Source organism: Camelus bactrianus, chromosome 11, assembly GCF_048773025.1.
Source record: "Camelus bactrianus isolate YW-2024 breed Bactrian camel chromosome 11, ASM4877302v1, whole genome shotgun sequence".
Classification (NCBI taxonomy): Eukaryota; Metazoa; Chordata; class Mammalia; order Artiodactyla; family Camelidae; genus Camelus; species Camelus bactrianus.
Genome location: NC_133549.1, coordinates 83,610,109 through 83,625,121, shown reverse-complemented (window position 1 = coordinate 83,625,121; position 15,013 = coordinate 83,610,109). Strand labels below are relative to the sequence as shown.

The following is a 15,013-nucleotide window of genomic DNA, read 5'->3' as shown; positions in this document are numbered from 1 at the left end:
CAACCTCATCCCCCTCTCTTCTATTCCACATAACACCACCAAATTAAATTCCAGAAAGCACTCACTTCCATCACAGATAAAAGGAAAACTCTATTACCTAGGCTATATTTGCATTCTTAATGGGATTCACAATGAATAGTAGAGTCAAAATGAAGTACATATTCAGGCTATTCTTATAACAGGGTCAGATGCACATCTTTATTTCTCTAGCATATAATCATCTAAAACTTACAGAACTTCAATTATACAATCAATTATCCATCGTTATTAGAGTCCAGAGTGCTTCTACCCATCTCTACACTCAACTGATTTGTCTAATAAGTGTGAAATTCTTCTTATGTCAATTTTCTGCTCTTTGCAGTTAAAGGCAGAAAATAAGAATTCTGAGTCTCAATTGTAGTGAATAAAAGCTAAAAGAAAAAGAAAGAAAGAAAGAAAGAAAGAAAGAAAGAAAGAAAGAAAGAAAGAAAGAAAGAAAGAAAGAAAGAAAAAGAACAAATAAGGTGTCTCCACACTCCTTGTCCTTTTGATGAAGGTATGAAAGAAGTGCACAACTGATGCAATGTTCCAAGGAACTCACTAAGAAAACTGAAGGATGATATAAATGGTGAAGATTTACTTCACTTGCATTGTCCTTCTAAGAAATTCTATCATCCTTCTATTTTCTTATATGTTAGTGTATTTTAGCACTGTTGGACATAAGTGATGAGTAGTGTTGGAATAATTGCTAGGGTGATAAAGTAGCAAAACATTTCAAAGTATATTAAAATAAGATCACAACAGTCTCATGTTTCTTAGATTTATAAATGAGACCAAATCACCCATGTGGAAACTGCAAGATAAAATGAGTTTTACTCAATTTAAAAATATAAATCAATATTCTCTTTGTTCATCCAAGGGAAATTTTTATTTTACTTTTTAATTATAAGAAATTATGACAAGGTAAGCACAAATCAAAAGCATACAATAGAGTCACAAGAAAAGAAACCAAAAAGAAACCAAGCTAATACAAAAGAAAATTATCAAACCAGAAAAATACCATATGATATCAGTTATATGTGGAATCTGAAGAAAAAAAAAAAAGACAAATGAATTTATCTACAAAACAGAAACAGACTCAGACATAGAAAACAAACTTATGGTTACCAGGTAGGGGAAGGAGGTGGAAGGGATAAATTGGGAGTTCGAGATTTGCAGATATTAACTAATATACATATAAAATAGATAGACAACAAGTTCATACTGTAGAGCACAGGGAACTATATTCAATACCTTGCAGTAACCTGTGGTGAAAATGAATATGAAAACAAATATATGTATGTTCATGTATGACTGAAGCATTATGCTGTACACCACAAATTGACACATTGTAAACTGACTCTACTGCAATAAATTTATATATATATAAAAGAAAAAAGAAATTATGAAAGTCACAAAGCATCAACTCTTGCAAATAATTAGAACTGCTTCAAAAAGAAATTCAAAAACTAAAGCTAGGTACACTAGAACCCTGGTGGTATAATTGACAATTAATATTTTATTTACTCTAATGTTTGAAGTATATCATTATTACTTTTTATATTCCAGTAAAGGAATGTAGCCCATTCTTTCTTTTTATATTTCATATGTACTTTTCAAACACTGTATACCTATATTTGTAAAAATCCATATTGACAATATCTGCCTTTTAACAAGAAGGTTTAGTCCTGTTGAATGTACTGTAATTACTAAAATATCTAGGTTGGTTTCCTCCACTGCACTTACAGTTTCCACTTGTTCTAAGTTTCATTTGCTTTTCCCCTCTCTTTCATTGTCTTTTTTTGATCTGATCCAAGATATTTTTTTTTCTTTTCCATTTTATTCTCTTCAAAAGTTTAGAAGTTATACATTACTTTTGACATTTACTCATTAAATTTGACCTTCACATTTAACTGAACACTTATTCTAAACAATATAAGGATATTAGAACATGAGTCTAATCAATTGGTTAAATAATTTATATGCTATCATTTTTCAATAATTTATTTTTGTTGTTTTCTACCCAACAGAATAAACATTACTACTACAGATCTTCCTCAACTTACAATGAGGTTATGTCCCACAAAACTCATTGTTAGTTGAAAATATCACAAGCCAAAAATGCATATAATACACCTAACCTACTGAACATCGTAGCTTAGCCTCACCTACCTTAAATGTACTCAGAACACTAACATTAGCCTCCAGTTGAGCAAAATCATCTACTGCAAAGCCTATTTTACAATAAAGTGTTAAATATCTCATGTCATTTATTGAATACTGTATTGAGGTGAAAAGCAGAATGGCTGTCTGGGCCCAGAATGGCTGCCCACCCCAGTGGACATGCGGCTGACTGGGAGCTGCAGCTGCCCCTGCCCAGCAGCACCAGAGAGGATCCTACCCCAGATCTCTGGCCAGGGAAAAGAGCAAAATTTGAAGTATGGTTTCCAGTGAATGCATATCACCTTCACACCAGTAAAGTTGAAAAACCACGAGTTGAATCATTATAAGTTGGGGATCATCTGTAAATATTGTTTAAAACAAACAATATTTGTTTAAATTACCCATGTCTTCACTTATTTCCTTCCAAAACTGCTTCTCCTCAAGTTCCCCCAACTGAGTTACAGGTATTACCAGGTATCCAGTGCCTCTGGGAAAAAATTTTTGGGTTTTATTCTCTGTTTTCTGTAGCCATAATCCAATCTAACAGCAAATCCTGTCTTGGCTACAACTTCAAAATGTATCAAGAATCCAACCTTGCCACTTTACTTTTACTATTTCCCAGCCAGTACAAGGCACCACAATCTCTCACATGGAGAACTTCTAACTGCCCTCCTGACCTTATTCTTCCCTCCACCCCCCCCTTCTGTCAGCATTTCTACTGTACAGCAACCAGAGATATACCTGAATCCAATTAGAACATGTGCTCCTTGAGGGGTGGGAATAGGTCAGTAGTAGAAGGCACATTTAGCATGCACGAGGTCCTGGATTCAATCTCCAGTACCTCCATTAAAAAAAAAAAAAAGTGCCCCTTTGCTCAAAACCTTCTAATGATTCCATCTCAATTAGAATTAAGGAGTTTTGGGGGAGGAAAATAGCTCACTGTCAGAGTGCGTGCTTAGCATGCACAAGATCCTGTCTTCAATCCCCAGTACCTCCATTAAAAATTAAAAAAAAAAAAAAACCTCTTACTAGAACTAAGGAGCTTTCAACAGCCAGTAAGGCCACACAACCTGGCCCCAACTACCTCTCTGACACCATCTCTTATACACTCTCCGTTACTCACTGACCTCTATCCAGCCTGGCACACACACTCCTGGCCTCAGGTTCACGGCTGGAATTCTGGCTGGAATATTCAAAATCTACGGCCTCACTCCATTCACATCTGTGTTAATTATAATATTGACCTCAAAGAGGCTCTTTCCTGAACTCACTTTCATAAAGAGCACATTTCATTCTCCTTTGCCACTAAAATGCTGTCATCATATTGTTAGCAGTTGTATCCTCAGCACACAAGACAAACCTGGCATACAGTAGATGTCAAATTAATACTGAATGAATGCATAATATATGATTAAACGAAGACAACTGAAATTGATGTGGAAAGAATAATCAAATATTTAAACAGAGAGGCAAGAATTGGATTTTTGGAAGAAAACCCAAGAAGAAACCATTTAGCTGTTATCTGCCAGTGTGATTATGCATCTGAAGCATAAAGGCCAATTATTCACTCGATCACTTACAAAGTTCTATTAACTCTACAAAAAAATTCCCGAAAAATCTCAAAGATGCCAACATCTGAACTAACTCTCTGGGATCCAGTTCCTCCCCAGGTTACAGTAACCTCTGCGCTCACTAACTCCCCTGGGCAGCTCTGGCTTTGGGACTCTTCCTCTAATACCCATGGCTCTTCTCTTTGCTCCAATTTGAAAATCACCTCCGGTTTGGTAACACAATATCCTGTAAAGGGGAAATTGCATAGGACTTGGAAAAGGTGGCCCGAAGTTCAGGACCCTTGAAGGAGAACAAAGCTACGCCTGCACGAAGGTAGGTCCACTTGAACATTTCACTGGGGAAGAGGAAACAAATGTTCTCTGTAGTCCCTGAAAGGGATCCATCACCTCTGACCCCTGAATTTCAAATCTATAAATCATTAATCTCTACAAAGAAACCACCTATATTAGCAGTTAAAAAGGAAACAAATTTTACTTGAAGTTACAAATTATGCAATCCCTTACCCCCTGAGAGGAGGTGGCTATAGTTCTACAGCATCACGTCCCTGTACAGGGCCCTCTAAGCAGGGTCCAGGTGCTGCCACTTCTCCTGGGTGAAGCCCACAGTCACATACTCGAATGACACTAGCCCCTGAAACAGCTCATCTGTGTTCAATCCAGAGTGACCAGAACTGGATAACATGCAACGTGCTGATGATCTAACATCCTGCCACGTTCACAGTTAACAGTTGAAGGGAAAATGCAACATAGGATCCCTTCTGTCACTATTACATGTTGTGGGAAAATGAGGAATTCTGGTATAAGGACCTGCCCGTGTATTAATTTCTTAATCCACACAAAAGGCGTATGAGGTGCTGCCAGTGTGCCAGGATCTCTTCCGACTTCTGGGACTATGAAGATCAATAAAAGAATAATCCTTAATCCTGCTCTCAAGGAGTTTATAATCAGATCAAAAAACACATTTAAACATAAATATCTGCAAAAAAATTGTATAGAAGCAATGCTAAAAGTCTCTGAAACATAAATGGGTAGTTGCAAAGGGGGGAGAAAAGTTTAAGTTCTATTTTGTATTATCAGGTTGAGCTTTACTGAGGGGTAAACCACTAAGTCTTGACACAAAAATCATGTGTTCTTTATAAATCTGGGTGAACTACATAAAAAAGGCATGGAAGCATTAAGAAATACTTGATAATTATTGGAACTACATGATAGGAGTAAAGGGTTTGAGATGCATTAAGATAAAGCCTCAAAGACATAATCAAGAGCAAGATTATAATTGAGGACATGATCCTACAGCCTAAGGGTTCTGAAATATTTGATCACTTACCCGCTAATTAAAATTGGAGCACTCACCAAGCATAGCTATTTATGTATTTATATATACATGAAATCTCATTCTTATTTTTGAAATTCAAATATCTGTATATAGATATGCTAATAATTCCTTCCCATATTCCAATAGCTTCTCTTGGGCACCCCTGGGACAATGTCAAAGTGTGGTCCATAGGTCAATGTCAGTGTCGGCTGGGAACCTGCCAGAAATGCAGAATCCTCAGGCCCCATTCCACACCTAACATCACAGCCAGTTTCCAAGATGGTCACCGACGATTCTCACCTCTCAGGATTCATGACTGCATGCAGTCCTCTCCCACACTAAACAGGGCTGACCTCTGTGACCAACAGGATGCTGCAGAAATAGCAGAGTATGACTAATGAGGCCAGGTCACAGAAGAATACTGTTCCTTCCGCTCTGCCCCTTCATGGATCACTTTCTCCAGGAAAAACCACCTGCCGTGTCACGAGGACACTCCAGCAGCCCCACGGAGAAGTCCACCTGGGGAGGAAATGAGGCCTCCAAACATCAATACTAATTTGCCAGCCATGTGAGTGAGCCATCACGGAAGCAAATCCTCCAGCCCCAGTTAAGCTTCAGATGGCTACAGCCGCATGAGGCCCCTGCATGAGATAACAAGTGTTTCTTGCTGTCTTAAGAAGCATGGGGTACATTCTAGTGCAGCATTAGATAACTAATACAGATATTCTGGGAGTGGGACTTATTGAATTGTGTTTTAACAAGCCCTCCAGATATGAGACACTGAAGCTTAAAAGGCAGTGATCTAGGGGAGTCAAAAATAAGGACGCTAAAGGAATGTGAGGACTCTGGCACCTACAGCTACAACCAACATTAAATATAGCCCAACTCCTAGCCAGAATAACATAAATCCTCACACTAAAAACTTATTTACCTCAGTTCTATTACCAGATACATGTCCAGCTCATAACAAATGACTGCAAGACAAACCAAAAAGCAAGAAAAACATACTCAGAAAAGATGAAGAAATCATCAGAACAGACTCAGATACAACACAAATGTTGGAATTATCAGACAAGGAGTTTAAAATAACTCTAATGTGTTGAATGAAAACATTAGACAACATTCAAGTACAAATGAGTAATATAAGTAGAGAAATAGAAATTCTAGGAAAAAATCAAAAGTAAGTGCTAGAAGTCAAAATGCATGAGTCACACACAAGCCAAGGAAAGAACCAGTGAACTTGAAAACAGGGCAACAAGAACATCACAAACTTAAATGTGAAGAGAAAAACAAAGGAAAAACAGAACATTCAAGAATTCTGGGACAACCTCAAAAAGTATAATATATACATAACTTGAATACCAAAAGAAGAAGGAACAGAGCTGAAGAAATATCTGAAGTAACTATAACCCAAAACAGTCTAAAACTAATGACAAATCCAGGAAGCTCAGAGAATATCAAGCTGGATAAATACCCACAAAAACCACATCTAGTCATATCATATCAAATTGCAGAAACCCCAAAACAAAAGATCTTGAAAGAAGCTAAGAAGGCGGGGAAGGAGTGGGGTCGTTGATGGGGGTGATCCTTACCTTCAAAGGAACAAGGATAAAAGTCTCAGAATCTATTCAAGTAAGAAGAGAGTGGAGTGAAATATCCAAGGTGATAAAAGAAGAAAACCACCAATCCAGAATTAATGAAAAAGACACACTGAGTCATACGTTTATATAATTCTGAATGACAAGGGTAAACTCTTACAAGCTTCCTGATGAAAGAACAGCTGACTCACAAAGTAAAAAGAAGTACCCTAGTTTTGGATTTCCCCTCTGCAGTGGCAAAAGCAAAAAGACCCTGAGATTATAAGAGAAGAATTTCAATCCAGGAATATTATACATTAAAAAATACTGTCTTTCATATGGAAGGCCCCCAAATCAGACGTGTTCAAATGAGCAGGGCCTCAGGCAATAAATCACCATGTAATCTCTGCAGAGAAAACACTAAGGAGGTGCTAACAAGCTGCCAAACAAGTCTCAAGCAAGGGGAAGGTGAAAAGGACAGTAAAGAGTGAGAAACAACAGATCTTGTTATTGACGTACGGTTACAACTAGATGGATGATATTAACATGATTTGAAATGTATAACACAATGTTAGAGAAGACCTCCTGAAAGAGAAAAGAGAAGAGCCAGTAATACACTGACAAGTTAGCACAATGGAGTCTGGGTGTGGAGTGGGGTAGATGGGCAACTTAAAACTTACTAAGGTCAACCAAGAGGGGCCGGGGAAGAGAAGCAGCAGACAAGCAGTGAAGTCATCCTGATATGTTAGGAGACGTAAGTTCAGTTGTAATATTTAGGTGTGGTTGGTAGCTCTGAGAATTGAAAATCACTAAACTATCAAATTAACAGAGAAGAAAGATGAAATAATGAAAAATATGCATATGCCAGAAAAGGTAAAGATTCTGAAAAAGTATAATTAGTAGTAAAAGCTATGATATAGGTTCATTCCTGGGTTTCGGCACCAAAAAAAAAAAAATTATGTTACATATTGTATTATGTGTACTCAAACACAGTATTTAGGAAACTAAGACAGATATGTAAAACCAAATACATGAATTATCATAGATAATGTGAATGGATATATTTCTTATCCAATACAGAACGTCATTTTGGTCTAAAAAAACAAGATGTTGAGATTTGTTGTTTACAAAAAATAAATCTAAAACAAAGCGATAAAGAATGGTTATAAAAGAAGGAATGCAATGCACAAAATATTACAAAAATTGCAAATAAAAGGGAAGCAAGCATGGTCTTATTTATATCAGATTAAGAAAAATTTGTAGCCTTAAACTTTATTTTTTTTAAATAAAGTACTCATACTGTATTTTCTCTTAAAAAAAGGGGGGGGCGGAGAATAGGTGCTATGAGGCCCAAACAAATATGCATCACTATAAACCAGTAAGTGTATTTTTTTTTAAACAAATGAACAGTAGCTTCCACTGGGGCAAGGCAGTGGCAGTGAGGAGGTGAAGATGTTTCGCTTTGTACCATTCTTCGGTGTTGATGTTTCCTAACCATGTGCTATTTTTAATTTGTTAAAATCACAATGGAAGTTTTTTTTACAAATAATTTTAGTTCTTAAAAATGACACCTGTGTATAAATTCTGCAGCTCTTACTCAGAGTGGGCTCTGACATAGAACAGCAAAATTAGACAGGCAGTACATCATGATAGTACCATACGAAAAACACCACAAATTTAGGCACTTTATCAAAAAAAAAAAAAAAAAAAAAAAAAAGGTTAAAAATGAATGAGGTTACCAGTCCTCTGCTACCCCCCCGCAAGGGTCTCTGCTGATGCCTGATTTACACCCTTTAAAATGATCACATTAAATGGAACACACAGCTCTCAACACCAGCATGACTCTTTCCTAAATAAAGTCCTCTTCTTACAGACCCCCTTAAACAGACAGACCCCATAAAACCTGACAAACACCAAGAGCTCTCTGTAACTGATGAGAAGAATTCAAGTCCAAGAAACTCAAAGTAAATACTCAGGATTTCCAAGTTACGTAATCTTCCGCTCTCTGCGTCTTCTGCATAGATCTGTGATTTACACACCCTGATTGTGTACTGAGATGCCGGCGCTCCCACAGTAATGGTAGTGATGTCTGCGGCATGAAGAGCTTGATTCAATTAAATCAATAGTTTTAAAGTTTGATTAGAACCTGGTATCCTTTCAGTTAAGGGAAAATGGAACGCCCGGACGCAACAAGCTGCCGCGTCTGAGGTGCACTGAGGGTAGCCGTGCCACAGTCCGACTGGCGGCCTCCCCACGCACATTTAAATGGAAAAAAGCAACACCGTCAGCTTTCCGTCTAAAGTTATTTGATAGTAGACGTCAATGTGTCAGGGTCCCATGTTAATTACAAAACCTCTGTCTTCTTACTGGAAGACTTTTACACCGTAATTCTTATGCTGACCACAAACTGGTCACGAGGCAGACCTTTCCTAGAAGAAACTGGAATTCCATTCGTGTGTGGTTCCCCACGCCCGCCCCCATCCCCGCGCGCACGCTCCCCCGCAGAGCGGCGCAACCGCCTCACAGCTCTTCTCTTTTACTCACGGCTCTGTTCTCTTCCTCTGAAGCCCGGGCCTTTGGCTCTCCCTCCTTCTTTTTGTCCCTCTCTTGCTTGGTTTTATTTTTCTCTTTGCTTCCTCCTCCTTTGCCAGGATACACCTGTCCCTCCAGAGTTACATCAGCGCACCTGTCTTGACTGACCAAAAAGCCCTTGCTCTCCCAGGCGCAGCTTCCATCACGAAGCATGACGATAGCGCGTTCTGACCCCACGAGGAGCCTCTGGACGTCGTAGGTGGCATTGAAAAGACTGCCGTGCCAGAGGCTCGTGATTTCCTCCGTCTCCTTCTCCTTGGGGCTTCCCGACACAGTGACAAACATCATGAGAATCTTGCCCTTTTTCGTCACATTCAGCGTGCTCTCAGGCTTGCCGGGGTCTCTCTGTGAGAAGGCAACAGGAGCGGAGGGTCTCGTGCTCCCGGAGGTCTCCTCCTTCTATGCCGTCATCTCTCTCCCGCTGTTCCAGAAGACGAGCCGTGTCCGCATCACTGTAGTCGCGAATGTCCTTCTTCTTCCAGGGAGGCGGGGTAGCCTCGCTGGGCGTCTCGGGGGGCCGACGGCGGCCAAGACCCGAGCTGGCAGCAGCAGGAGCAGCAGCGGATCAGACACACAGAGAAGGACCACGGCGGCACCTGTCCAGCCGGAGGCCGCCACCTTGGCCGCGCAGCACCGGCAGCCAGACGCTGCTGCCTTAAACTTTCAACAGGGCAAACAAAGGCAGGTACCATGTAATGATCAATGATAACATCAACCAAGGCTCAGGTCACATCTGTATGTATCCAAATAGATAACAGAGAAACTGTTACAATGACAAGATAGTTTGATTAAAGAGAACAAATCACAATTAGACTAAGAGACAATGTATCTCTGTCAACAAGAAAGAAAAAATTTTGACATAACATTTTAAAATGACTATAACTCAATAAAAAATGTTTATATATAAAACAAAACAAAATAAAATAAAATAAAATAAAACAAAAAACAAAAACCAAGAAAGGACTACCAAGCAGAGTTCACCGAACTCTCATGTTCAGGTAATTAATGACAGCTAATTTCACTGGGCATTTACTCAGAAGAATGTCTTTCATGGAATATTTTAAATATATATTATCTTATACTGGGGATAAACATATAACATAGATACTATTTTCCCCATTTAACAGGTTCCCCTAAACTGGAACCATCTGAAAATAAAGTGCTACTTATAATTATTATGTTATGCTGTGCTTTTAGAGAAAATGTTACTAAATTCTACAAATCAGAGGTTTTACAAGCTACTTTGTCTGATATGACCTATAAAACCAAAATTTAAAAAAACTCAATGAAAAGTCACTAACTCATAAAATGAGGCATTCTCTAACTTAAAAACTTTAGATCAAAGAAAAGTAACCAGCATCCAAATTACTACTTTCCTGGGAAGAAACAATGGGGAAGTTCATTACATGAAAACTTAAGACCTACAACTAAAGCTGTTGCAGAGAAAACTTGTATTTAACTTATTTTTAAAGACTAAAAATAATTATGAAATTTATATTTAGCTAAAATAAATATGAAAAATAACAAACCAAAGAAAGCATGAAAACAAAAGGATAAAATCTAAAATAAAGAAAATTAAAATAAAGCCAAAATAAATGAGGAAGACTAAATTAAACCAAAAGCATTTTTTAAATATGTCACATAAAATGGGCAAAATTTGGGGGGAAGTGAGAAAACAAAAATATACAACAGAGCTGAGGAAACACATATATCCACAAAGATGCAAGAATAGTAAAATTATAAGAGAATCGTATGTGGCATTTCACAGCAGTAAATTTTCCGAATATAGAGAAGGAAACATTGCTTACTAGTAAAATTTTAACAAATTGATCCTTAAAAAAAAGGTTATTAGACCAATAACTGAAGATGAGATTTGTAAACCCATTGATGATATAAAAGCCAACAGGACTGGGAATCTCTGCCCTGAATTCTAGCCAGCCTTCCAGGAGCAGATTAGTCATGATGTCACACACTTTCCACAAAATATGGAGAGCTCCACAAATCATTAACAAAAAACCATAGGAAAACTTCTCTTACAGTTTTGATGGAAGTGTACCTACTAATATATTAGTTCAAGAGTATATTATAAAAATAATATATCATGACCCACTGGAATGTGCTGTCTACAAAAGCAGTGGCTTTCTGTTATTCATAGTGGACTTTCTATCTAAAACATAGGAAGTGCTCAATAAACTTTTTGGGTTTTTGAGGGGAGGTAATTAGGTTCATTATTTGTTCTTAGAGGACATACAGGGGATTGAACCCAAGACCTTGTGCGTGCCAAGCATGTACTCTACCACTTGAGCTATACCCTCCTCCAATAAGTTTTTTTAAATAAATGAAAGTCCAGGTCAGGTCTATTCCAAAAATATAAAGCCAGTTCAACAATAGGAAATTTAATCAATATAAGCCACTATATCAATAAATTAATCTGGGACACAGGATGAAAATCACTAGTTAATTAGATGCAAATTTTCAATTATATTTTGGCAACAACCATTTAGTAATGGCAATGGAAGAAAAAAATAACAGTAATGTAATGTTGAAAATGGTAACTAGCTAGAAAGATATATGATTCAGGTCAAAAATCATTTAAAATGTTAGAAAAGAAATCATATCTGGAATGGGATTTATATCCAGAATATATAAAGAACTCTGACAACTCAATAAAAAGACAAAAAACCCATTTTAAAAATGGGCAAAGAATTTTAATAGACAATTCTCCAAAGAATAATACACAATGGCAAATAAGCACATGAAAAGATGCTCAACATCACTAGTTATTAGAAAATGCAAATCAAAACCACAATGAATGACTGGATAAAGAAGTAGTGGTATATTTATACAATGGAATACTACTCTGCCACAAAAAATGAGAACATAATGCCATGTGTAGCAACATGGATGGATCCAGAGATTGTCATTCTAAGTGAAGTAAGCCAGAAACAGAAAGAAAAATACCATATGATATCACTTATACGTGGAATCTAAAAAAAAACGACAAACATTTACAAAATAGAAACAGACTCATAGACATAGAAAACAACCTTATAGTTACTGGGGAGAAAAGGGGTGGGAAGGGATAAATTGGGAGTTTGAGATTTGCAGATATTAACTACTATATATAAAATAGATGAACAAGGTCATACTGTGTAGCACAGGGAACTATATTCAATATCTCATAGTAACTAATGATGAAAAAGCATATGAAAACACACTTATGTATGTTGATGTATGACTGAAACATTATGCTGTACACCAGAAATTGACACATCATAAACTGTCTATTACTTCAATAAAAATATGTAGACAAAAACAAACCCACAATGAGATACCACTTCACCACCAGGATGGCTATGATTTAAAGGGTAGACAACAACAAATGTTGGCAAGGATGTAGAGAAACTGGAACTCTCATACATTGCTGGTGGGAATGTAAAAGTGAAAAAAACCTGTACATAAATATTCATAGCAGCATTCATAATAGCCAAAAAAAAAAAAAAAAAAAAAAGAGAGAGAGAGAGAGAAATAACCCAAATGTCTATCAGCTTATGACTGGATAAACAAAATGTGGCATACCCTACAGTGGAATATTATTTGACCATAAAAAGGAATGACAGATGATAAAAGCCACAACGTGAATGAATCTTGAAAACACTTACGCTAGGTGACAGAAACCAGATACAAAGGCACATATTATATGTGAAATATGTATATATTTATATGAAATGCCCATTATAGGCAAACCCACAAAGACAGAAAGTAGGTTAATGGTTGCTAGGGAATGGGGGAGGGGAGAATGGGGAATGACTGCTAATGAGTACAGGGCTTCTTTGGGGGCTGATAAAAATGATCTGAAGTTAGTGTTGATGGTTGCATAACTCTGTGAAGATACTAAAAGCCACTGAAGTGCACACTTCAAAATGGGAGTTATATAGTACATGAGTTGTATCTCAGTAAAAGTGTTCTTTAAAAAAGTGTTTCTGTAAGACATAAAACAATGTTCCTGAGATCCAAGACTTATCAAAATATTGAACCATCAAAACTAACATAAAACTTTCAGACAATTTAACTTAGCAAACACTTTTTTGGGTTGTGCTTAAAATTTTTTACAAAAGGGAGATGAGATCCACTGGATGTAACTTTTTTAATTCAAAGGGGGAAAAGGTATGTCAAAAATAAAGACTGTAAAAGGGGCTTTCCTTGCTAGATATTACTTTTTATTACAAATCTCCCTTAGTCAAAAGGAAAATACACCAGTGACAAGAAAGAGTCCAGAATACAGTCAAATACATGTACAGTGTCTATTTGCGAAAAAAAATTTACACCTTATACTGTATAAAAATATATATTTGAATGAATAAGTATAAAACACAAAACCAAAAACAAGGAAACACTCAAGCAATAACATATTAAGTCTGTTATAAAAAGGTGGAAATTCTTAGAGTAGATTGAAAAGATTGGGCTACATGGTGCTTACAAAGGAGACACTTAAAACATCTCATAAAAGTTCATTCATTCATTTAATAACTTTTCAACACTTACTATACCCCGAGGATACAACAGTGAAAAGCAAAGACCTCCCCCTGCAGCCTTCACTCAAGAAGGGGAAAATGGACGGTGAACAGCACAGTCACAAGGAAACTCGGGTGTGATAGATGAGAAATGCTATGTTAAAAATAGACAGTGGATTAAGGTAAGGGGGATGGGAACGCTGGGGGTTAGTGCAGCAATTCTAAGCCGGAAGTCTGCGTAGAGCTTACTGAGCAGCGACATTTGAGTAAGGTCCCGGGGGGGGGGGGGGGCGAGCCAGCAGGCTCCCTGGGGAACGCGTAAGGCAGGCAGGTGCACCTGCTACTGCAGGCAGGTACACGTGGTACCAGGACGAAGATGGCCTCATGCCCGGTATGCTTCTACATCAGCGAGAAGGCAAGTGGGGCCCGAGTAGAGTGATCAAGGGGTGGAAGAGGTGAGACTGGAGAAATAACAGGGCCACCTAACCCACTCTGAGAATTCTGGATTTTACCCAGAGAAAAATGTAGATGCGGAGCAGAGGAGTGACACAGAATAACCCCACGCACAATTCTGTGAGGCGCACACGGGATTCTATGCTCAGGTGCCAGGGAGGAGGGGCAGCAAAACCTGCTCTGAGCCTGTTCCCAGAACGCAGCCAAGTACCCTGGGCTCATCAGGGTAACCCCGGCGGGGAGGATCAGAAGATGTCAGACTCTAGATACATTTTAGATACAGGGACCAGGGGTTTTGCTGACCAAAAAGATGTGGAGCCTGAGGGAAAAACACAGGTCAAAGATGATTTCAAGGAATCTGCTATGAAACAAGAAAAGGAAGGCTCCAGAGGGAGCAGGTTTGGGAGGGGGAGTCCAGGACCTCAGTGTTAGTCTTGGTGAGCTCAAGTCTATTAAACATTCAATCAGACACAGAGTGGACTGTTAGGTAAAAGCATCTCGGGTGCAGGAAGAGGTCTACACACCAGAGATTATCAGAAGTGACCAGGCCACAAACAGTCCTGATGAGAAGACACGGGATCACCAAGGGAGAGGCCTCAGACTGAGAAAGGAGAAGGACCAAGGACTGCGCTCTGGTGCACACTAACCTCCAGTAGTAGGAAGGAGGAGGAACTAGCAAACAATGAGAGAGAAGGAAAATTTACAAAGTGTGGGAGCCAAGTGAATAAAGTGGATGGGGGGGGGGGGAAGTAGCCGATGGCGTCAAATGTGGTTAAAAAGTCAAGTAAGACGGAAGACTGAGACTTCACC

General features: G+C 38.3%; 1 pseudogene; it reads right to left on the bottom strand.

The window, feature by feature from the left end:
• Positions 1 to 7,999: 7,999 nt before the first annotated feature.
• On the bottom strand, positions 8,000 to 14,136 carry LOC141579227 (LRP chaperone MESD pseudogene; annotated as a pseudogene).
• Between the last annotated feature and the right edge of the window lie 877 nt (positions 14,137 to 15,013).